Genomic DNA, 25,988 nt, shown 5'->3' with positions numbered 1-25,988 from the left:
TTTTGGGGGCGGTCACGAATTAAAGTCCTTTTCGCTCTAGGACGCTTAGTTTAGGAGATATGGGCAAAAGAAGTTTTTCATATAAAAATTTAATTTTTTTTAAGTTTTGGGTGGATTTTTCAAATTTTTGGGAGTGGTCACGAATTAAAGTCCTTTTCGCTCTAGGACGCTTAGTTTAGGAGATATGGGCAAAAGAAGTTTTTCATATAAAAATTTAAATTTTTTTTAGATTTTGGGTGGATTTTCCAATTTTTTGGGGGTGGTCACGAATTAAAGTCGTTTTCGCTCTAGGACGCATATTTAAGGAGATATGGGCAAAAGAAGTTTTTCATACAAAAATTTAAATTTTTTTAGGTTTTGGGTGGATTTTTCAATTTTTTGGGGGCGGTCACGAATTAAAGTCCTTTTCGCTCTAGGACGCATATTTAAGGAGATATGGGCAAAAGAAGTTTTTCGTATAAAAATTTCAATTTTTTTAGATTTTGGGTGGATTTTTCAATATTTTGGGGGTGGTCACGAATTAAAGTCCTTTTCGCTCTAGGACGCTTAGTTTAGGAGATATGGGCAAACGAAGTTTTTCATATAAAAATTTATTTTTTTTTAGGTTTTGGGTGGATTTTTCAATTTTTTGGGGGTGGTCACGAATTAAAGTCCTTTTCGCTCTAGGACGCATATTTAAGGAGATATGGGCAAAAGAAGTTTTTCGTATAAAAATTTCAATTTTTTTAGGTTTTGGGTGGATTTTTCAATTTTTTGGGAGTGGTCACGAATTAAAGTCCTTTTCGCTCTAGGACGCATATTTAAGGAGATATGGGCAAAAGAAGTTTTTCATATAAAAATTTCAATTTTTTTAGGTTTTGGGTGCATTTTTCAATTTTTTGGGTGTGGTCACGAATTAAAGTCCTTTTCGCTCTAGGACGCATATTTAAGGAGATATGGGCAAAAGAAGTTTTTCATATAAAAATTTAAATTTTTTTAGATTTTGGGTGGAATTTTCAATTTTTTGGGGGTGGTCACGAATTAAAGTCCTTTTCGCTCTAGGACGCTTAGTTTAGGAGATATGGGAAAAAGAAGTTTTTCATATAAAAATTTCAATTTTTTTAGGTTTTGGGTGGATTTTTCATTTTTTTGGGGGTGGTCACGAATTAAAGTCCTTTTCGCTCTAGGACGCATATTTAAGGAGATATGGGCAAAAGAAGTTTTTCATATAAAAATTTCAATTTTTTTAGGTTTTGGGTGGATTTTTCAATTTTTTGGGGGTGGTCACGAATTAAAGTCCTTTTTGCTCTAGGACGCATATTTAAGGAGATATGGGCAAAAGAAGTTTTTCATATAAAAATTTATTTTTTTTTAGGTTTTGGGTGGATTTTTCCATTTTTTGGGGGTGGTCACGAATTAAAGTCCTTTTCGCTCTAGGACGCATATTTAGGGAGATATGGGCAAACGAAGTTTTTCATATAAAAATTTATTTTTTTTTAGATTTTGGGTGGATTTTTCAATATTTTTGGGGTGGTCACGAATTAAAGTCCTTTTCGCTCTAGGACGCTTAGTTTAGGAGATATGGGCAAAAGAAGTTTTTCATATAAAAATTTAAATTTTTTTAGATTTTGGGTGGATTTTTCAATATTTTGGGGGTGGTCACGAATTAAAGTCCTTTTCGCTCTAGGATGCTTAGTTTAGGAGATATGGACAAACGAAGTTTTTCATATAAAAATTTATTTTCTTTTTAGGTTTTGGGTGGATTTTTCATTTTTTTGGGGGTGGTCACGAATTAAAGTCCTTTTCGCTCTAGGACGCATATTTAAGGAGATATGGGCAAAAGAAGTTTTTCGTATAAAAATTTCAATTTTTTTAGGTTTTGGGTGGATTTTTCAATTTTTTGGGAGTGGTCACGAATTAAAGTCCTTTTCGCTCTAGGACGCTTAGTTTAGGAGATATGGGCAAAAGAAGTTTTTCATATCAAAATTTTAATTTTTTTAGGTTTTGGGTGGATTTTTCAATTTTTTGGGAGTGGTCACGAATTAAAGTCCTTTTCGCTCTAGGACGCATATTTAAGGAGATATGGGCAAAAGAAGTTTTTCATATAAAAATTTCAATTTTTTTAGATTTTGGGTGGATTTTTGAATATTTTGGGGGTGGTCAGGAATTAAAGTCCTTTTCGCTCTAGGACGCTTAGTTTAGGAGATAAAGGCAAAAGAAGTTTTTCATATAAAAATTTCAATTTTTTTAGGTTTTGGGTGGGTTTTTCAATTTTTTGGGGGTGGTCACGAATTAAAGTCCTTTTCGCTCTAGGACGCATATTTAAGAAGATATGGGCAAAAGAAGTTTTTCATACAAAAATTTAAATTTTTTTAGGTTTTGGGTGGAATTTTCAATTTTTTGGGGGCGGTCACGAATTAAAGTCCTTTTCGCTCTAGGACGCTTAGTTTAGGAGACATGGGCAAAAGAAATAAAGTCCTTTTCGCTCTAGGACGCTTAGTTTAGGAGATATGGGCAAAAGAAGTTTTTCATATAAAAATTTAAATTTTTTTAGATTTTGGGTGGATTTTTCAATATTTTGGGGGTGGTCACGAATTAAAGTCCTTTTCGCTCTAGGACGCTTAGTTTAGGAGATATGGGCAAACGAAGTTTTTCATATAAAAATTTATTTTTTTTAGGTTTTGGGTGGATTTTTCAATTTTTTGGGGGTGGTCACGAATTAAAGTCCTTTTCGCTCTAGGACGCATATTTAAGGAGATATGGGCAAAAGAAGTTTTTCGTATAAAAATTTCAATTTTTTTAGGTTTTGGGTGGATTTTTCAATTTTTTGGGAGTGGTCACGAATTAAAGTCCTTTTCGCTCTAGGACGCATATTTAAGGAGATATGGGCAAAAGAAGTTTTTCATATAAAAATTTAAATTTTTTTAGATTTTGGGTGGATTTTTCAATATTTTGGGGGTGGTCACGAATTAAAGTCCTTTTCGCTCTAGGACGCTTAGTTTAGGAGATATGGGCAAAAGAAGTTTTTCATATAAAAATTTAAATTTTTTTAGGTTTTGGGTGGATTTTTAAATTTTTTGGGGGTGGTCACGAAATAAAGTCCTTTTCGCTCTAGGACGCATATTTAAGGAGATATGGCAAAAGAAGTTTTTAATATAAAAATTAATTTTTTTTTTTAGGTTTTGGGTGGATTTTTCAATTTTTTGGGGGTGGTCACGAATTAAAGTCCTTTTCGCTCTAGGACGCATATTTAAGGAGATATGGGCAAAAGAAATTTTTCATATAAAAATTTAAATTTTTTTAGGTTTTGGGTGGATTTTTCAATTTTTTGGGGGTGGTCACGAATTAAAGTCCTTTTCGCTCTAGGACGCTTAGTTTAGGAGATATGGGCAAAAGAAGTTTTTCATATAAAAATTTAAATTTTTTTAGATTTTGGGTGGATTTTCCAATTTTTTGGGGGTGGTCACGAATTAAAGTCGTTTTCGCTCTAGGACGCATATTTAAGGAGATATGGCAAAAGAAGTTTTTCATACAAAAATTTAAATTTTTTTAGGTTTTGGGGGAAGTAAAGTCCTTTTCGCTCTAGGACGCTTAGTTTAGGAGATATGGGCAAAAGAAGTTTTTCATATAAAAATTTAAATTTTTTTAGATTTTGGGTGGATTTTTCAATATTTTGGGGGTGGTCACGAATTAAAGTCCTTTTCGCTCTAGGACGCTTAGTTTAGGAGATATGGGCAAACGAAGTTTTTCATATAAAAATTTATTTTCTTTTTAGGGTGGTCACGAATTAAAGTCCTTTTCGCTCTAGGACGCATATTTAAGGAGATATGGGCAAAAGAAGTTTTTCGTATAAAAATTTCAATTTTTTTAGGTTTTGGGTGGATTTTTCAATTTTTTGGGAGTGGTCACGAATTAAAGTCCTTTTCGCTCTAGGACGCTTAGTTTAGGAGATATGGGCAAAAGAAGTGTTTCATATAAAAATTTAAATTTTTTTAGGTTTTGGGTGGATTTTTCAATTTTTTGGGGGCGGTCACGAATTAAAGTCCTTTTCGCTCTAGGACGCATATTTAAGGAGATATGGGCAAAAGAAGTTTTTCATATAAAAATTTCAATTTTTTTAGGTTTTGGGTGGATTTTTAAATTTTTTGGGGGTGGTCACGAATTAAAGTCCTTTTCGCTCTAGGACGCATATTTAAGGAGATATGGGCAAAAGAAGTTTTTCATATAAAAATTTCAATTTTTTTAGATTTTGGGTGGATTTTCCAATTTTTTGGGGGTGGTCACGAATTAAAGTCGTTTTCGCTCTAGGACGCATATTTAAGGAGATATGGGCAAAAGAAGTTTTTCATACAAAAATTTAAATTTTTTTAGGTTTTGGGTGGATTTTTCAATTTTTTGGGGGCGGTCACGAATTAAAGTCCTTTTCGCTCTAGGACGCATATTTAAGGAGATATGGGCAAAAGAAGTTTTTCGTATAAAAATTTCAATTTTTTTAGATTTTGGGTGGATTTTTCAATATTTTGGGGGTGGTCACGAATTAAAGTCCTTTTCGCTCTAGGACGCTTAGTTTAGGAGATATGGGCAAACGAAGTTTTTCATATAAAAATTTATTTTTTTTTAGGTTTTGGGTGGATTTTTCAATTTTTTGGGGGTGGTCACGAATTAAAGTCCTTTTCGCTCTAGGACGCATATTTAAGGAGATATGGGCAAAAGAAGTTTTTCGTATAAAAATTTCAATTTTTTTAGGTTTTGGGTGGATTTTTCAATTTTTTGGGAGTGGTCACGAATTAAAGTCCTTTTCGCTCTAGGACGCATATTTAAGGAGATATGGGCAAAAGAAGTTTTTCATATAAAAATTTCAATTTTTTTAGGTTTTGGGTGCATTTTTCAATTTTTTGGGTGTGGTCACGAATTAAAGTCCTTTTCGCTCTAGGACGCATATTTAAGGAGATATGGGCAAAAGAAGTTTTTCATATAAAAATTTAAATTTTTTTAGATTTTGGGTGGAATTTTCAATTTTTTGGGGGTGGTCACGAATTAAAGTCCTTTTCGCTCTAGGACGCTTAGTTTAGGAGATATGGGAAAAAGAAGTTTTTCATATAAAAATTTCAATTTTTTTAGGTTTTGGGTGGATTTTTCATTTTTTTGGGGGTGGTCACGAATTAAAGTCCTTTTCGCTCTAGGACGCATATTTAAGGAGATATGGGCAAAAGAAGTTTTTCATATAAAAATTTCAATTTTTTTAGGTTTTGGGTGGATTTTTCAATTTTTTGGGGGTGGTCACGAATTAAAGTCCTTTTTGCTCTAGGACGCATATTTAAGGAGATATGGGCAAAAGAAGTTTTTCATATAAAAATTTATTTTTTTTTAGGTTTTGGGTGGATTTTTCCATTTTTTGGGGGTGGTCACGAATTAAAGTCCTTTTCGCTCTAGGACGCATATTTAGGGAGATATGGGCAAACGAAGTTTTTCATATAAAAATTTATTTTTTTTTAGATTTTGGGTGGATTTTTCAATATTTTTGGGGTGGTCACGAATTAAAGTCCTTTTCGCTCTAGGACGCTTAGTTTAGGAGATATGGGCAAAAGAAGTTTTTCATATAAAAATTTAAATTTTTTTAGATTTTGGGTGGATTTTTCAATATTTTGGGGGTGGTCACGAATTAAAGTCCTTTTCGCTCTAGGATGCTTAGTTTAGGAGATATGGACAAACGAAGTTTTTCATATAAAAATTTATTTTCTTTTTAGGTTTTGGGTGGATTTTTCATTTTTTTGGGGGTGGTCACGAATTAAAGTCCTTTTCGCTCTAGGACGCATATTTAAGGAGATATGGGCAAAAGAAGTTTTTCGTATAAAAATTTCAATTTTTTTAGGTTTTGGGTGGATTTTTCAATTTTTTGGGAGTGGTCACGAATTAAAGTCCTTTTCGCTCTAGGACGCTTAGTTTAGGAGATATGGGCAAAAGAAGTTTTTCATATCAAAATTTTAATTTTTTTAGGTTTTGGGTGGATTTTTCAATTTTTTGGGAGTGGTCACGAATTAAAGTCCTTTTCGCTCTAGGACGCATATTTAAGGAGATATGGGCAAAAGAAGTTTTTCATATAAAAATTTCAATTTTTTTAGATTTTGGGTGGATTTTTGAATATTTTGGGGGTGGTCAGGAATTAAAGTCCTTTTCGCTCTAGGACGCTTAGTTTAGGAGATAAAGGCAAAAGAAGTTTTTCATATAAAAATTTCAATTTTTTTAGGTTTTGGGTGGGTTTTTCAATTTTTTGGGGGTGGTCACGAATTAAAGTCCTTTTCGCTCTAGGACGCATATTTAAGAAGATATGGGCAAAAGAAGTTTTTCATACAAAAATTTAAATTTTTTTAGGTTTTGGGTGGAATTTTCAATTTTTTGGGGGCGGTCACGAATTAAAGTCCTTTTCGCTCTAGGACGCTTAGTTTAGGAGACATGGGCAAAAGAAATAAAGTCCTTTTCGCTCTAGGACGCTTAGTTTAGGAGATATGGGCAAAAGAAGTTTTTCATATAAAAATTTAAATTTTTTTAGATTTTGGGTGGATTTTTCAATATTTTGGGGGTGGTCACGAATTAAAGTCCTTTTCGCTCTAGGACGCTTAGTTTAGGAGATATGGGCAAACGAAGTTTTTCATATAAAAATTTATTTTTTTTAGGTTTTGGGTGGATTTTTCAATTTTTTGGGGGTGGTCACGAATTAAAGTCCTTTTCGCTCTAGGACGCATATTTAAGGAGATATGGGCAAAAGAAGTTTTTCGTATAAAAATTTCAATTTTTTTAGGTTTTGGGTGGATTTTTCAATTTTTTGGGAGTGGTCACGAATTAAAGTCCTTTTCGCTCTAGGACGCATATTTAAGGAGATATGGGCAAAAGAAGTTTTTCATATAAAAATTTAAATTTTTTTAGATTTTGGGTGGATTTTTCAATATTTTGGGGGTGGTCACGAATTAAAGTCCTTTTCGCTCTAGGACGCTTAGTTTAGGAGATATGGGCAAAAGAAGTTTTTCATATAAAAATTTAAATTTTTTTAGGTTTTGGGTGGATTTTTAAATTTTTTGGGGGTGGTCACGAAATAAAGTCCTTTTCGCTCTAGGACGCATATTTAAGGAGATATGGCAAAAGAAGTTTTTAATATAAAAATTAATTTTTTTTTTTAGGTTTTGGGTGGATTTTTCAATTTTTTGGGGGTGGTCACGAATTAAAGTCCTTTTCGCTCTAGGACGCATATTTAAGGAGATATGGGCAAAAGAAATTTTTCATATAAAAATTTAAATTTTTTTAGGTTTTGGGTGGATTTTTCAATTTTTTGGGGGTGGTCACGAATTAAAGTCCTTTTCGCTCTAGGACGCTTAGTTTAGGAGATATGGGCAAAAGAAGTTTTTCATATAAAAATTTAAATTTTTTTAGATTTTGGGTGGATTTTCCAATTTTTTGGGGGTGGTCACGAATTAAAGTCGTTTTCGCTCTAGGACGCATATTTAAGGAGATATGGCAAAAGAAGTTTTTCATACAAAAATTTAAATTTTTTTAGGTTTTGGGGGAAGTAAAGTCCTTTTCGCTCTAGGACGCTTAGTTTAGGAGATATGGGCAAAAGAAGTTTTTCATATAAAAATTTAAATTTTTTTAGATTTTGGGTGGATTTTTCAATATTTTGGGGGTGGTCACGAATTAAAGTCCTTTTCGCTCTAGGACGCTTAGTTTAGGAGATATGGGCAAACGAAGTTTTTCATATAAAAATTTATTTTCTTTTTAGGGTGGTCACGAATTAAAGTCCTTTTCGCTCTAGGACGCATATTTAAGGAGATATGGGCAAAAGAAGTTTTTCGTATAAAAATTTCAATTTTTTTAGGTTTTGGGTGGATTTTTCAATTTTTTGGGAGTGGTCACGAATTAAAGTCCTTTTCGCTCTAGGACGCTTAGTTTAGGAGATATGGGCAAAAGAAGTGTTTCATATAAAAATTTAAATTTTTTTAGGTTTTGGGTGGATTTTTCAATTTTTTGAGGGTGGTCACGAATTAAAGTCCTTTTCGCTCTAGGACGCTTAGTTTAGGAGATATGGGCAAAAGAAGTTTTTCATATAAAAATTTTAATTTTTTTAGGTTTTGGGTGGATTTTTCAATTTTTTGGGGGTGGTCACGAATTAAAGTCCTTTTCGCTCTAGGACGCATATTTAAGGAGATATGGGCAAAAGAAGTTTTTCGTATAAAAATTTCAATTTTTTAGGTTTTGGGTGGATTTTTCAATTTTTTGGGAGTGGTCACGAATTAAAGTCCTTTTCGCTCTAGGACGCCTAGTTTAGGAGATATGGGCAAAAGAAGTTTTTCATATAAAAATTTTAATTTTTTTAGGTTTTGGGTGGATTTTTCAATTTTTTGGGGGTGGTCACGAATTAAAGTCCTTTTCGCTCTAGGACGCATATTTAAGGAGATATGAGCAAAAGAAGTTTTTCATATAAAAATTTCATTTTTTGTAGGTTTTTGGCTGGATTTTTCAATTTTTTGGGGGTGGTCACGAATTAAAGTCCTTTTCGCTCTAGGACGCATATTTAAGGAGATATGGGCAAAAGAAGTTTTCCATATAAAAATTTCAATTTTTTTAGGTTTTGGGTGGATTTTCAATTTTTGAGGGTGGTCACGAATTAAAGTCCTTTTCGCTCTAGGACGCTTAGTTTAGGAGATATGGGCAAAAGAAGTTTTTCATATAAAAATTTTAATTTTTTTAGATTTTGGGTGGATTTTCCCATTTTTTGGGGGTGGTCACGAATTAAAGTCGTTTTCGCTCTAGGACGCATATTTAAGGAGATATGGGCAAAAGAAGTTTTTCATACAAAAATTTAATTTTTTTGTAGGTTTTGGGTGGATTTTTCAATTTTTTGGGGGCGGTCACGAATTAAAGTCCTTTTCGCTCTAGGACGCTTAGTTTAGGAGATATGGGCAAAAGAAGTTTTTCATATAAAAATTTAAATTTTTTTAGATTTTGGGTGGATTTTTCAATATTTTGGGGGTGGTCACGAATTAAAGTCCTTTTCGCTCTAGGACGCTTAGTTTAGGAGATATGGGCAAACGAAGTTTTTCATATAAAAATTTATTTTCTTTTTAGGTTTTGGGTGGATTTTTCAATTTTTTGGGGGTGGTCACGAATTAAAGTCCTTTTCGCTCTAGGACGCATATTTAAGGAGATATGGGCAAAAGAAGTTTTTCGTTTAAAAATTTCAATTTTTTTAGGTTTTGGGTGGATTTTTCAATTTTTTGGGAGTGGTCACGAATTAAAGTCCTTTTCGCTCTAGGACGCTTAGTTTAGGAGATATGGGCAAAAGAAGTTTTTCATATCAAAATTTTATTTTTTTTAGGTTTTGGGTGGATTTTTCAATTTTTTGGGAGTGGTCACGAATTAAAGTCCTTTTCGCTCTAGGACGCATATTTAAGGAGATATGGGCAAAAGAAGTTTTTCATATAAAAATTTAAATTTTTTTAGATTTTGGGTGGATTTTTCAATATTTTGGGGGTGGTCACGAATTAAAGTCCTTTTCGCTCTAGGACGCTTAGTTTAGGAGATATGGGCAAAAGAAGTTTTTCATATAAAAATTTCAATTTTTTTAGGTTTTGGGTGGATTTTTCAATTTTTTGGGGGTGGGCACGAATTAAAGTCCTTTTCGCTCTAGGACGCATATTTAAGGAGATATGGGCAAAAGAAGTTTTTCATATAAAAATTTCAATTTTTTTAGGTTTTGGGTGGATTTTTCAAGTTTTTAGGGGTGGTCACGAATTAAAGTCCTTTTCGCTCTAGGACGCTTAGTTTAGGAGATATGGGCAAAAGAAGTTTTTCATATAAAAATTTAAATTTTTTTAGATTTTGGGTGGATTTTTCAATATTTTGGGGGTGGTCACGAATTAAAGTCCTTTTCGCTCTAGGACGCTTAGTTTAGGAGATATGGGCAAACGAAGTTTTTCATATAAAAATTTCAATTTTTTTAGGTTTTGGGTGGATTTTTCAATTTTTTGGGGGTGGTCACGAATTAAAGTCCTTTTCGCTCTAGGACGCATATTTAAGGAGATATGGGCAAAAGAAGTTTTTCATATAAAAATTTCAATTTTTTTAGGTTTTGGGTGGATTTTTCAATTTTTTGGGGGTGGTCACGAATTAAAGTCCTTTTCGCTCTAGGACGCATATTTAAGGAGATATGGACAAAAGAAGTTGTCATATAAAAATTTCAATTTTTTTAGGTTTTGGGTGGATTTTTCAATTTTTTGGGGGTGGTCACGAATTAAAGTCCTTTTCGCTCTAGGACGCATATTTAAGGAGATATGGGCAAAATAAGTTTTTCATATAAAAAATTCAATTTTTTTAGGTTTTGGGTGGATTTTTCAAGTTTTAAGGGGTGGTCACGAATTAAAGTCCTTTTCGCTCTAGGACGCTTAGTTTAGGAGATATGGGCAAAAGAAGTTTTTCATATAAAAATTTTAATTTTTTTAGGTTTTGGGTGGATTTTTAAATTTTTTGGGGGTGGTCACGAATTAAAGTCCTTTTCGCTCTAGGACGCATATTTAAGGAGATATGGCAAAAGAAGTTTTTCATATAAAAATTTATTTTTTTTTAGGTTTTGGGTGGATTTTTCAATTTTTTGGGGGTGGTCACGAATTAAAGTCCTTTTCGCTCTAGGACGCATATTTAAGGAGATATGGGCAAAAGAAATTTTTCATATAAAAATTTAATTTTTTTTAGGTTTTGGGTGGATTTTTCAATTTTTTGGGGGTGGTCACGAATTAAAGTCCTTTTCGCTCTAGGACGCTTAGTTTAGGAGATATGGGCAAAAGAAGTTTTTCATATAAAAATTTAAATTTTTTTAGATTTTGGGTGGATTTTCCAATTTTTTGGGGGTGGTCACGAATTAAAGTCGTTTTCGCTCTAGGACGCATATTTAAGGAGATATGGCAAAAGAAGTTTTTCATACAAAAATTTAAATTTTTTTAGGTTTTGGGTGGATTTGGGGGAATTAAAGTCCTTTTCGCTCTAGGACGCTTAGTTTAGGAGATATGGGCAAAAGAAGTTTTTCATATAAAAATTTAAATTTTTTTAGATTTTGGGTGGATTTTTCAATATTTTGGGGGTGGTCACGAATTAAAGTCCTTTTCGCTCTAGGACGCATATTTAAGGAGATATGGGCAAAAGAAGTTTTTCGTATAAAAATTTCAATTTTTTTAGGTTTTGGGTGGATTTTTCAATTTTTTGGGAGTGGTCACGAATTAAAGTCCTTTTCGCTCTAGGACGCATATTTAAGGAGATATGGGCAAAAGAAGTTTTTCATATAAAAATTTAAATTTTTTTAGATTTTGGGTGGATTTTTCAATATTTTGGGGGTGGTCACGAATTAAAGTCCTTTTCGCTCTAGGACGCTTAGTTTAGGAGATATGGGCAAACGAAGTTTTTCATATAAAAATTTATTTTCTTTTTAGGGTGGTCACGAATTAAAGTCCTTTTCGCTCTAGGACGCATATTTAAGGAGATATGGGCAAAAGAAGTTTTTCGTATAAAAATTTCAATTTTTTTAGGTTTTGGGTGGATTTTTCAATTTTTTGGGAGTGGTCACGAATTAAAGTCCTTTTCGCTCTAGGACGCTTAGTTTAGGAGATATGGGCAAAAGAAGTGTTTCATATAAAAATTTAAATTTTTTTAGGTTTTGGGTGGATTTTTCAATTTTTTGAGGGTGGTCACGAATTAAAGTCCTTTTCGCTCTAGGACGCATATTTAAGGAGATATGGGCAAAAGAAGTTTTTCATATAAAAATTTAAATTTTTTTAGATTTTGGGTGGATTTTTCAATATTTTGGGGGTGGTCACGAATTAAAGTCCTTTTCGCTCTAGGACGCATATATAAGGAGATATGGGCAAAAGAAGTTTTTCGTATAAAAATTTCAATTTTTTTAGGTTTTGGGTGGATTTTTCAATTTTTTGGGAGTGGTCACGAATTAAAGTCCTTTTCGCTCTAGGACGCATATTTAAGGAGATATGGGCAAAAGAAGTTTTTCATATAAAAATTTAAATTTTTTTAGATTTTGGGTGGATTTTTCAATATTTTGGGGGTGGTCACGAATTAAAGTCCTTTTCGCTCTAGGACGCTTAGTTTAGGAGATATGGGCAAACGAAGTTTTTCATATAAAAATTTATTTTCTTTTTAGGGTGGTCACGAATTAAAGTCCTTTTCGCTCTAGGACGCATATTTAAGGAGATATGGGCAAAAGAAGTTTTTCGTATAAAAATTTCAATTTTTTTAGGTTTTGGGTGGATTTTTCAATTTTTTGGGAGTGGTCACGAATTAAAGTCCTTTTCGCTCTAAGACGCTTAGTTTAGGAGATATGGGCAAAAGAAGTGTTTCATATAAAAATTTAAATTTTTTTAGGTTTTGCGTGGATTTTTCAATTTTTTGAGGGTGGTCACGAATTAAAGTCCTTTTCGCTCTAGGACGCATATTTAAGGAGATATGGGCAAAAGAAGTTTTTCATATAAAAATTTAAATTTTTTTAGGTTTTGGGTGGATTTTTCAATTTTTTGGGGGCGGTCACGAATTAAAGTCCTTTTCGCTCTAGGACGCTTAGTTTAGGAGATATGGGCAAAAGAAGTTTTTCATATAAAAATTTCAATTTTTTTAGATTTTGGGTGGATTTTTCAATATTTTGGGGGTGGTCACGAATTAAAGTCCTTTTCGCTCTAGGACGCTTAGTTTAGGAGATATGGGCAAAATAAGTTTTTCATATAAAAATTTAAATTTTTTTAGGTTTTGGGTGGATTTTTCAATTTTTTGGGGGTGGTCACGAATTAAAGTCCTTTTCGCTCTAGGACGCATATTTAAGGAGATATGGGCAAAAGAAGTTTTTCGTATAAAAATTTCAATTTTTTAATTTTTGGGTGGATTTTTCAATTTTTTGGGAGTGGTCACGAATTAAAGTCCTTTTCGCTCTAGGACGCTTAGTTTAGGAGATATGGGCAAAAGAAGTTGTTCATATAAAAATTTTAATTTTTGTAGGTTTTGGGTGGATTTTTCAATTTTTTGGGGGTGGTCACGAATTAAAGTCCTTTTCGCTCTAGGACGCATATTTAAGGAGATATGGGCAAAAGAAGTTTTTTCATATAAAAATTTCAATTTTTTAAGTTTTGGGTGGATTTTTCAATTTTTTGGGGGTGGTCACGAATTAAAGTCCTTTTCGCTCTAGGACGCTTAGTTTAGGAGATATGAGCAAAAGAAGTTTTTCATATAAAAATTTCATTTTTTTAGGTTTTTGGCTGGATTTTTCAATTTTTTGGGGGTGGTCACGAATTAAAGTCCATTTCGCTCTAGGACGCATATTTAAGGAGATATGGGCAAAAGAAGTTTTCCATATAAAAATTTCAATTTTTTTAGGTTTTGGGTGGATTTTTCAATTTTTGAGGGTGGTCACGAATTAAAGTCCTTTTCGCTCTAGGACGCTTAGTTTAGGAGATATGGGCAAAAGAAGTTTTTCATATAAAAATTTAAATTTTTTTAGATTTTGGGTGGATTTTTCAATTTTTTGGGGGTGGTCACGAATTAAAGTCGTTTTCGCTCTAGGACGCATATTTAAGGAGATATGGGCAAAAGAAGTTTTTCATACAAAAATTTAAATTTTTTTTTGGTTTTGGGTGGATTTTTCAATTTTTTGGGGGCGGTCACGAATTAAAGTCCTTTTCGCTCTAGGACGCTTAGTTTAGGAGATATGGGCAAAATAAGTTTTTCGTATAAAAATTTCAATTTTTTTAGGTTTTGGGTGGATTTTTCAATTTTTTGGGAGTGGTCACGAATTAAAGTCCTTTTCGCTCTAGGACGCTTAGTTTAGGAGATATGGGCAAAAGAAGTTTTTCATATCAAAATTTTATTTTTTTTAGGTTTTGGGTGGATTTTTCAATTTTTTGGGAGTGGTCACGAATTAAAGTCCTTTTCGCTCTAGGACGCATATTTAAGGAGATATGGGCAAAAGAAGTTTTTCATATAAAAATTTCAATTTTTTTAGGTTTTGGGTGGATTTTTCAATATTTTGGGGGTGGTCACGAATTAAAGTCCTTTTCGCTCTAGGACGCATATTTAAGGAGATATGGGCAAAAGAAGTTTTTCGTATAAAAATTTCAATTTTTTTAGGTTTTGGGTGGATTTTTCAATTTTTTGGGAGTGGTCACGAATTAAAGTCCTTTTCGCTCTAAGACGCTTAGTTTAGGAGATATGGGCAAAAGAAGTGTTTCATATAAAAATTTAAATTTTTTTAGGTTTTGCGTGGATTTTTCAATTTTTTGAGGGTGGTCACGAATTAAAGTCCTTTTCGCTCTAGGACGCATATTTAAGGAGATATGGGCAAAAGAAGTTTTTCATATAAAAATTTAAATTTTTTTAGGTTTTGGGTGGATTTTTCAATTTTTTGGGGGCGGTCACGAATTAAAGTCCTTTTCGCTCTAGGACGCTTAGTTTAGGAGATATGGGCAAAAGAAGTTTTTCATATAAAAATTTCAATTTTTTTAGATTTTGGGTGGATTTTTCAATATTTTGGGGGTGGTCACGAATTAAAGTCCTTTTCGCTCTAGGACGCTTAGTTTAGGAGATATGGGCAAAATAAGTTTTTCATATAAAAATTTAAATTTTTTTAGGTTTTGGGTGGATTTTTCAATTTTTTGGGGGTGGTCACGAATTAAAGTCCTTTTCGCTCTAGGACGCATATTTAAGGAGATATGGGCAAAAGAAGTTTTTCGTATAAAAATTTCAATTTTTTAATTTTTGGGTGGATTTTTCAATTTTTTGGGAGTGGTCACGAATTAAAGTCCTTTTCGCTCTAGGACGCTTAGTTTAGGAGATATGGGCAAAAGAAGTTGTTCATATAAAAATTTTAATTTTTGTAGGTTTTGGGTGGATTTTTCAATTTTTTGGGGGTGGTCACGAATTAAAGTCCTTTTCGCTCTAGGACGCATATTTAAGGAGATATGGGCAAAAGAAGTTTTTTCATATAAAAATTTCAATTTTTTAAGTTTTGGGTGGATTTTTCAATTTTTTGGGGGTGGTCACGAATTAAAGTCCTTTTCGCTCTAGGACGCTTAGTTTAGGAGATATGAGCAAAAGAAGTTTTTCATATAAAAATTTCATTTTTTTAGGTTTTTGGCTGGATTTTTCAATTTTTTGGGGGTGGTCACGAATTAAAGTCCATTTCGCTCTAGGACGCATATTTAAGGAGATATGGGCAAAAGAAGTTTTCCATATAAAAATTTCAATTTTTTTAGGTTTTGGGTGGATTTTTCAATTTTTGAGGGTGGTCACGAATTAAAGTCCTTTTCGCTCTAGGACGCTTAGTTTAGGAGATATGGGCAAAAGAAGTTTTTCATATAAAAATTTAAATTTTTTTAGATTTTGGGTGGATTTTCCCATTTTTTGGGGGTGGTCACGAATTAAAGTCGTTTTCGCTCTAGGACGCATATTTAAGGAGATATGGGCAAAAGAAGTTTTTCATACAAAAATTTAAATTTTTTTTTGGTTTTGGGTGGATTTTTCAATTTTTTGGGGGCGGTCACGAATTAAAGTCCTTTTCGCTCTAGGACGCTTAGTTTAGGAGATATGGGCAAAATAAGTTTTTCGTATAAAAATTTCAATTTTTTTAGGTTTTGGGTGGATTTTTCAATTTTTTGGGAGTGGTCACGAATTAAAGTCCTTTTCGCTCTAGGACGCTTAGTTTAGGAGATATGGGCAAAAGAAGTTTTTCATATCAAAATTTTATTTTTTTTAGGTTTTGGGTGGATTTTTCAATTTTTTGGGAGTGGTCACGAATTAAAGTCCTTTTCGCTCTAGGACGCATATTTAAGGAGATATGGGCAAAAGAAGTTTTTCATATAAAAATTTCAATTTTTTTAGGTTTTGGGTGGATTTTTCAATTTTTGAGGGTGGTCACGAATTAAAGTCCTTTTCGCTCTAGGACGCTTAGTTTAGGAGATATGGGCAAAAGAAGTTTTTCATATCAAAATTTTATTTTTTTTAGGTTTTTGGCTGGATTTTTCAATTTTTTGGGGGTGGTCACGAATTAAAGTCCATTTCGCTCTAGGACGCATATTTAAGGAGATATGGGCAAAAGAAGTTTTCCATATAAAAATTTCAATTTTTTTAGGTTTTGGGTGGATTTTTCAATTTTTGAGGGTGGTCACGAATTAAAGTCCTTTTCGCTCTAGGACGCTTAGTTTAGGAGATATGGGCAAAAGAAGTGTTTCATATAAAAATTTAAATTTTTTTAGGTTTTGGGTGGATTTTTCAATTTTTTGAGGGTGGTCACGAATTAAAGTCCTTTTCGCTCTAGGACGCATATTTAAAGAGATATGGGCAAACGACGTTTTTCATATAAAAATTTAAATTTTTTTAGGTTTTGGGTGGATTTTTCAATTTTTTGGGGGCGGTCACGAATTAAAGTCCTTTTCGCTCTAGGACGCTTAGTTTAGGAGATATGGGCAAAAGAAGTTTTTCATATAAAAATTTATTTTTTTTTAGGTTTTGGGTGGATTTTTCAATTTTTTGGGGGTGGTCACGAATTAAAATCCTTTTCGCTCTAAGACGCATATTTAAGGAGATATGGGCAAAAGAAGTTTTTCGTATAAAAATTTCAATTTTTTAGGTTTTGGGTGGATTTTTCAATTTTTTGGGAGTGGTCACGAATTAAAGTCCTTTTCGCTCTAGGACGCTTAGTTTAGGAGATATGGGCAAAAGAAGTTTTTCATATAAAAATTTTAATTTTTTTAGGTTTTGGGGGGATTTTTCAATTTTTTGGGGGTGGTCACGAATTAAAGTCCTTTTCGCTCTAGGACGCATATTTAAGGAGATATGGGCAAAAGAAGTTTTTCATAAAAAAATATCAATTTTTTTAGGTTTTGGGTGGATTTTTCAATTTTTTGGGGTGGTCACGAATTAAAGTCCTTTTCGCTCTAGGACGCTTTCATATAAAAATTTCAATTTTTTTAGGTTTTGGGTGGATTTTTCAATTTTTTGGGGGTGGTCACGAATTAAAGTCCTTTTCGCTCTAGGACGCATATTTAAGGAGATATGGGCAAAAGAAGTTTTTCATATAAAAATTTCAATTTTTTTAGGTTTTGGGTGGATTTTTCAATTTTTTTGGCAGTGGTCACGAATTAAAGTCCTTTTCGCTCTAGGACGCTTAGTTTAGGAGATATGGGCAAAAGAAGTTTTTCATATCAAAATTTTAATTTTTTTATGTTTTGGGTGGATTTTTCAATTTTTTGGGAGTGGTCACGAATTAAAGTCCTTTTCGCTCTAGGACGCATATTTAAGGAGATATGGGCAAAAGAAGTTTTTCATATAAAAATTTCAATTATTTTAGGTTTTGGGTGGATTTTTCAATTTTTTGGGGGTGGTCACGAATTAAAGTCCTTTTCGCTCTAGGACGCATATTTAAGGAGATATGGGCAAAAGAAGTTTTTCGTATAAAAATTTCAATTTCAATTTTTTTAGGTTTTGGGTGGATTTTTCAATTTTTTGGGAGTGGTCACGAATTAAAGTCCTTTTCGCTCTAGGACGCTTAGTTTAGGAGATATGAGCAAAAGAAGTTTTTCATATAAAACTTTAATTTTTTTTAGGTTTTGGGTGGATTTTTCAATTTTTTGGGAGTGGTCACGAATTAAAGTCCTTTTCGCTCTAGGACGCATATTTAAGGAGATATGGGCAAAAGAAGTTTTTCATATAAAAATTTAAATTTTTTTAGGTTTTAGGTGGATTTTACAATTTTTTGGGGGTGGCCACGAATTAAAGTCCTTTTCGCTCTAGGACGCTTAGTTTAAGAGATATGGGCAAAAGAAGTTTTTCATATAAAAATTTCAATTTTTTTAGGTTTTGGGGGGATTTTTCAATTTTTTGAGGGTGGTCACGAATTAAAGTCCTTTTCGCTCTAGGACGCTTAGTTTAGGAGATATGGCCAAAAGAAGTTTTTCATATAAAAATTTAAATTTCTTTAGGTTTTGGGTGGATTTTTAAATTTTTTGGGGGTGGTCACGAATTAAAGTGCTTTTCGCTCTAGGACGCATATTTAAGGAGATATGGGCAAAAGAAGTTTTTCGTATAAAAATTTAAATTTTTTTAGGTTTTGGGTGGATTTTTCAATTTTTTGGGAGTGGTCACGAATTAAAGTCCTTTTCGCTCTAGGACGCTTAGTTTAGGAGATATGGGCAAAAGAAGTTTTTCATATAAAAATTAAAATTTTTTTAGGTTTTTGGTGGATTTTTCAATTTTTTGGGGAGGAGATATGGACAAAAGAAGTTTTTCATATAAAAATTTCAATTTTTTTAGGTTTTGGGTGGATTTTTCAATTTTTTGGGGGTGGTCACGAATTAAAGTCCTTTTCGCTCTAGGACGCTTAATTTAGGAGATATGGGCAAAAGAAGTTTTTCATATAAAAATTTAAATTTTTTTAGGTTTTGGGTGGATTTTTCAATTTTTTGAGGGTGGTCACGAATTAAAGTCCTTTTCGCTCTAGGACGCATATTTAAGGAGATATGGGCAAAAGAAGTTTTTCACATAAAAATTTAAATTTTTTTAGGTTTTGGGTGGATTTTTAATTTTTTTGGGGGTGGTCACGAATTAAAGTCCTTTTCGCTCTAGGACGCTTAGTTTAGGAGATATGGGCAAAAGAAGTTTTTCATATAAAAATTTCAATTTTTTTAGGATTTGGGTGGATTTTTCAATTTTTTGGGAGTGGTCACGAATTAAAGTCCTGTTCGCTCTAGGACGCTTAGTTTAGGAGATATGGGCAAAAGAAGTTTTTCATATAAAAATTTTAATTTTTTTAGGTTTTGGGTGGATTTTTCAATTTTTTGGGGGTGGTCACGAATTAAAGTCCTTTTCGCTCTAGGAAGCTTAGTTTAGGAGATATGGGCAAAAGAAGTTTTTCATATAAAAATTTAAATTTTTTTAGGTTTTGGGTGGATTTTTAATTTTTTTGGGGGTGGTCACGAATTAAAGTCCTTTTCGCTCTAGGACGCTTAGTTTAGGAGATATGGGCAAAAGAAGTTTTTCTAGGACGCATATTTAAGGAGATATGGGCAAAAGAAGTTTTTCACATAAAAATTTAAATTTTTTTAGGTTTTGGGTGGATTTTTAATTTTTTTGGGGGTGGTCACGAATTAAAGTCCTTTTCGCTCTAGGACGCTTAGTTTAGGAGATATGGGCAAAAGAAGTTTTTCATATCAAAATTTTAATTTTTTTATGTTTTGGGTGGATTTTTCAATTTTTTTGGAGTGGTCACGAATTAAAGTCCTTTTCGCTCTAGGACGCATATTTAAGGAGATATGGGCAAAAGAAGTTTTTCATATAAAAATTTCAATTTTTTTAGGTTTTGGGTGGATTTTTCAATTTTTTGGGGGTGGTCACGAATTAAAGTCCTTTTCGCTCTAGGACGCTTAGTTTAGGAGATATGGGCAAAAGAAGTTTTTCATATAAAAATTTAATTTTTTTTAGATTTTGGGTGGATTTTTCAATATTTTGGGGGTGGTCACGAATTAAAATCCTTTTCGCTCTAGGACGCTTAGTTTAGGAGATATGGGCAAAAGAAGTTTTTCGTATAAAAATTTCAATTTTTTTAGGTTTTGGGTGGATTTTTCAATTTTTTGGGAGTGGTCACGAATTAAAGTCCTTTTCGCTCTAGGACGCTTAGTTTAGGAGATATGGGCAAAAGAAGTTTTTCATATAAAAATTTCAATTTTTTTAGGTTTTGGGTGGATTTTTCAATTCTTTGGGAGTGGTCACGAATTAAAGTCCTTTTCGCTCTAGGACGCATATTTAAGGAGATATGGGCAAAAGAAGTTTTTCATATAAAAATTTAATTTTTTTTAGGTTTTGGGTGGATTTTACAATTTTTTGGCGGTGGTCACGAATTAAAGTCCTTTTCGCTCTAGGACGCTTAGTTTAGGAGATATGGGCAAAAGAAGTTTTTCATATAAAAATTTATTTTTTTTTAGGTTTTGGGTGGATTTTTCAATTTTTTGGGGGTGGTCACGAATTAAAGTCCTTTTCGCTCTAGGACGCTTAGTTTGGGAGATATGGGCAAAAGAAGTTTTTCATATAAAAATTTAAATTTTTTTAGGTTTTGGGTGGATTTTTCAATTTTTTGGGGGTGGTCACGAATTAAAGTCCTTTTCGCTCTAGGACGCATATTTAAGGAGATATGGGCAAAAGAAATTTTTCGTATAAAAATTTCAATTTTTTTAGGTTTTGGGTGGATTTTTCAATTTTTTGGGAGTGGTCACGAATGAAAGTCCTTTTCGCTCTAGGACGCTTAGTTTGGGAGATATGGGCAAAAGACGTTTTTCATATAAAAATTTAAATTTTTTTAGGTTTTGGGTGGATTTTACAATTTTTTGGCGGTGGTCACGAATTAAAGTCCTTTTCGCTCTAGGACGCTTAGTTTAGGAGATATGGGCAAAAGAAGTTTTTCATATAAAAATTTATTTTTATTGTAGGTTTTGGGTGGATTTTTCAATTTTTTGGGGGTGGTCACGAATTAAAGTCCTTTTCGCTCTAGGACGCATGTTTAAGGAGATATGGGCAAAAGAAGTTTTTCATATAAAAATTTCAATTTTTTTAGGTTTTGGGTGGATTTTTCAATTTTTTGAGGGTGGTCACGAATTAAAGTCCTTTTCGCTCTAGGACGCTTAGTTTAGGAGATATGGGCAAAAGAAGTTTTTCATATAAAAATTTAAATTTTTTAGGTTTTGGGTGGATTTTACAATTTTTTGGCGGTGGTCACGAATTAAAGTCCTTTTCGCTCTAGGACGCTTAGTTTAGGAGATATGAGCAAAAGAAGTTTTTCATATAAAAATTTAAATTTTTTTAGGTTTTGGGTGGATTTTTCAATTTTTTGGGGGTGGTCACGAATTAAAGTCCTTTTCGCTCTAGGACGCATATTTAAGGAGATATGGGCAAAAGAAGTTTTTCATATAAAAATTTAAATTTTTTTAGGTTTTGGGTGGAATTTTCAATTTTTTGGGGGTGGTCACGAATTAAAGTCCTTTTCGCTCTAGGACGCATATTTAAGGAGATATGGGCAAAAGAAATTTTTCATATAAAAATTTCAATTTTTTTAGGTTTTGGGTGGATTTTTCAAATTTTTGGGGGTGGTCACGAATTACGGTCCTTTTCGCTCTAGGACGCTTAGTTTAGGAGATATGGGCAAAAGAAGTTTTTCATATAAAAATTGCAATTTTTTTAGGTTTTGGGTGGATTTTTAAATTTTTTGGCGGTGGTCACGAATTAAAGTCCTTTTCGCTCTAGGACGCTTAGTTTAGGAGATATGGGCAAAAGAAGTTTTTCATATAAAAATTTCAATTTTGTTAGGGTTTGGGTGGATTTTTCAATTTTTTGGGGGTGGTCACGAATTAAAGTCCTTTTCGCTCTAGGACGCATATTGAAGGAGATATGGGCAAAAGAAGTTTTTCATATAAAAATTTCAATTTTTTTAGGTTTTGGGTGGAATTTTCAATTTTTTGGGGGTGGTCACGAATTAAAGTCCTTTTCGCTCTAGGACGCATATTTAAGGAGATATGGGCAAAAGAAGTTTTTCGTATAAAAATTTCAATTTTTTTAGGTTTTGGGTGGATTTTTCAATTTTTTGGGAGTGGTCACGAATTAAAGTCCTTTTCGCTCTAGGACGCTTAGTTTAGGAGATATGGGCAAAAGAAGTTTTTCATATCAAAATTTTAATTTTTTTATGTTTTGGGTGGATTTTTCAATTTTTTGGGAGTGGTCACGAATTAAAGTCCTTTTCGCTCTAGGACGCATATTTAAGGAGATATGGGCAAAAGAAGTTTTTCATATAAAAATTTCAATTTTTTTAGGTTTTGGGTGGATTTTTCAATTTTTTGGGGGTGGTCACGAATTAAAGTCCTTTTCGCTCTAGGACGCTTAGTTTAGGAGATATGGGCAAAAGAAGTTTTTCATATAAAAATTTAAATTTTTTTAGATTTTGGGTGGATTTTTCAATTTTTTGGGGGTGGTCACGAATTAAAGTCCTTTTCGCTCTAGGACGCTTAGTTTAGGAGATATGGGCAAAAGAAGTTTTTCATATAAAAATTTCAATTTTTTTAGGTTTTGGGTGGATTTTTCAATTCTTTGGGAGTGGTCACGAATTAAAGTCCTTTTCGCTCTAGGACGCATATTTAAGGAGATATGGGCAAAAGAAGTTTTTCGTATAAAAATTTCAATTTTTTTAGGTTTTGGGTGGATTTTTCAATTTTTTGGGAGTGGTCACGAATTAAAGTCCTTTTCGCTCTAGGACGCTTAGTTTAGGAGATATGGGCAAAAGAAGTTTTTCATATAAAAATTTAAATTTTTTTAGATTTTGGGTGGATTTTTCAATTTTTTGGGGGTGGTCACGAATTAAAGTCCATTTCGCTCTAGGACGCATATTTAAGGAGATATGGGCAAAAGAAGTTTTCCATATAAAAATTTCAATTTTTTTAGGTTTTGGGTGGATTTTTCAATTTTTGAGGGTGGTCACGAATTAAAGTCCTTTTCGCTCTAGGACGCTTAGTTTAGGAGATATGGGCAAAAGAAGTGTTTCATATAAAAATTTAAATTTTTTTAGGTTTTGGGTGGATTTTTCAATTTTTTGAGGGTGGTCACGAATTAAAGTCCTTTTCGCTCTAGGACGCATATTTAAAGAGATATGGGCAAACGACGTTTTTCATATAAAAATTTAAATTTTTTTAGGTTTTGGGTGGATTTTTCAATTTTTTGGGGGCGGTCACGAATTAAAGTCCTTTTCGCTCTAGGACGCTTAGTTTAGGAGATATGGGCAAAAGAAGTTTTTCATATAAAAATTTATTTTTTTTTAGGTTTTGGGTGGATTTTTCAATTTTTTGGGGGTGGTCACGAATTAAAATCCTTTTCGCTCTAAGACGCATATTTAAGGAGATATGGGCAAAAGAAGTTTTTCGTATAAAAATTTCAATTTTTTAGGTTTTGGGTGGATTTTTCAATTTTTTGGGGTGGTCACGAATTAAAGTCCTTTTCGCTCTAGGACGCTTTCATATAAAAATTTCAATTTTTTTAGGTTTTGGGTGGATTTTTCAATTTTTTGGGGGTGGTCACGAATTAAAGTCCTTTTCGCTCTAGGACGCATATTTAAGGAGATATGGGCAAAAGAAGTTTTTCATATAAAAATTTCAATTTTTTTAGGTTTTGGGTGGATTTTTCAATTTTTTTGGCAGTGGTCACGAATTAAAGTCCTTTTCGCTCTAGGACGCTTAGTTTAGGAGATATGGGCAAAAGAAGTTTTTCATATCAAAATTTTAATTTTTTTATGTTTTGGGTGGATTTTTCAATTTTTTGGGAGTGGTCACGAATTAAAGTCCTTTTCGCTCTAGGACGCATATTTAAGGAGATATGGGCAAAAGAAGTTTTTCATATAAAAATTTCAATTATTTTAGGTTTTGGGTGGATTTTTCAATTTTTTGGGGGTGGTCACGAATTAAAGTCCTTTTCGCTCTAGGACGCATATTTAAGGAGATATGGGCAAAAGAAGTTTTTCGTATAAAAATTTCAATTTCAATTTTTTTAGGTTTTGGGTGGATTTTTCAATTTTTTGGGAGTGGTCACGAATTAAAGTCCTTTTCGCTCTAGGACGCTTAGTTTAGGAGATATGAGCAAAAGAAGTTTTTCATATAAAACTTTAATTTTTTTTAGGTTTTGGGTGGATTTTTCAATTTTTTGGGAGTGGTCACGAATTAAAGTCCTTTTCGCTCTAGGACGCATATTTAAGGAGATATGGGCAAAAGAAGTTTTTCATATAAAAATTTCAATTTTTTTAGGTTTTGGGTGGAATTTTCAATTTTTTGGGGGTGGTCACGAATTAAAGTCCTTTTCGCTCTAGGACGCATATTTAAGGAGATATGGGCAAAAGAAGTTTTTCGTATAAAAATTTCAATTTTTTTAGGTTTTGGGTGGATTTTTCAATTTTTTGGGAGTGGTCACGAATTAAAGTCCTTTTCGCTCTAGGACGCTTAGTTTAGGAGATATGGGCAAAAGAAGTTTTTCATATCAAAATTTTAATTTTTTTATGTTTTGGGTGGATTTTTCAATTTTTTGGGAGTGGTCACGAATTAAAGTCCTTTTCGCTCTAGGACGCATATTTAAGGAGATATGGGCAAAAGAAGTTTTTCATATAAAAATTTCAATTTTTTTAGGTTTTGGGTGGATTTTTCAATTTTTTGGGGGTGGTCACGAATTAAAGTCCTTTTCGCTCTAGGACGCTTAGTTTAGGAGATATGGGCAAAAGAAGTTTTTCATATAAAAATTTAAATTTTTTTAGATTTTGGGTGGATTTTTCAATTTTTTGGGGGTGGTCACGAATTAAAGTCCTTTTCGCTCTAGGACGCTTAGTTTAGGAGATATGGGCAAAAGAAGTTTTTCATATAAAAATTTCAATTTTTTTAGGTTTTGGGTGGATTTTTCAATTCTTTGGGAGTGGTCACGAATTAAAGTCCTTTTCGCTCTAGGACGCATATTTAAGGAGATATGGGCAAAAGAAGTTTTTCGTATAAAAATTTCAATTTTTTTAGGTTTTGGGTGGATTTTTCAATTTTTTGGGAGTGGTCACGAATTAAAGTCCTTTTCGCTCTAGGACGCTTAGTTTAGGAGATATGGGCAAAAGAAGTTTTTCATATAAAAATTTAAATTTTTTTAGATTTTGGGTGGATTTTTCAATTTTTTGGGGGTGGTCACGAATTAAAGTCCATTTCGCTCTAGGACGCATATTTAAGGAGATATGGGCAAAAGAAGTTTTCCATATAAAAATTTCAATTTTTTTAGGTTTTGGGTGGATTTTTCAATTTTTGAGGGTGGTCACGAATTAAAGTCCTTTTCGCTCTAGGACGCTTAGTTTAGGAGATATGGGCAAAAGAAGTGTTTCATATAAAAATTTAAATTTTTTTAGGTTTTGGGTGGATTTTTCAATTTTTTGAGGGTGGTCACGAATTAAAGTCCTTTTCGCTCTAGGACGCATATTTAAAGAGATATGGGCAAACGACGTTTTTCATATAAAAATTTAAATTTTTTTAGGTTTTGGGTGGATTTTTCAATTTTTTGGGGGCGGTCACGAATTAAAGTCCTTTTCGCTCTAGGACGCTTAGTTTAGGAGATATGGGCAAAAGAAGTTTTTCATATAAAAATTTATTTTTTTTTAGGTTTTGGGTGGATTTTTCAATTTTTTGGGGGTGGTCACGAATTAAAATCCTTTTCGCTCTAAGACGCATATTTAAGGAGATATGGGCAAAAGAAGTTTTTCGTATAAAAATTTCAATTTTTTAGGTTTTGGGTGGATTTTTCAATTTTTTGGGGTGGTCACGAATTAAAGTCCTTTTCGCTCTAGGACGCTTTCATATAAAAATTTCAATTTTTTTAGGTTTTGGGTGGATTTTTCAATTTTTTGGGGGTGGTCACGAATTAAAGTCCTTTTCGCTCTAGGACGCATATTTAAGGAGATATGGGCAAAAGAAGTTTTTCATATAAAAATTTCAATTTTTTTAGGTTTTGGGTGGATTTTTCAATTTTTTTGGCAGTGGTCACGAATTAAAGTCCTTTTCGCTCTAGGACGCTTAGTTTAGGAGATATGGGCAAAAGAAGTTTTTCATATCAAAATTTTAATTTTTTTATGTTTTGGGTGGATTTTTCAATTTTTTGGGAGTGGTCACGAATTAAAGTCCTTTTCGCTCTAGGACGCATATTTAAGGAGATATGGGCAAAAGAAGTTTTTCATATAAAAATTTCAATTATTTTAGGTTTTGGGTGGATTTTTCAATTTTTTGGGGGTGGTCACGAATTAAAGTCCTTTTCGCTCTAGGACGCATATTTAAGGAGATATGGGCAAAAGAAGTTTTTCGTATAAAAATTTCAATTTCAATTTTTTTAGGTTTTGGGTGGATTTTTCAATTTTTTGGGAGTGGTCACGAATTAAAGTCCTT

Source organism: Haematobia irritans, chromosome 4, assembly GCF_050003625.1.
Source record: "Haematobia irritans isolate KBUSLIRL chromosome 4, ASM5000362v1, whole genome shotgun sequence".
NCBI lineage: Eukaryota > Metazoa > Arthropoda > Insecta > Diptera > Muscidae > Haematobia > Haematobia irritans.
Note: the sequence above shows the minus strand (reverse complement) of the source record.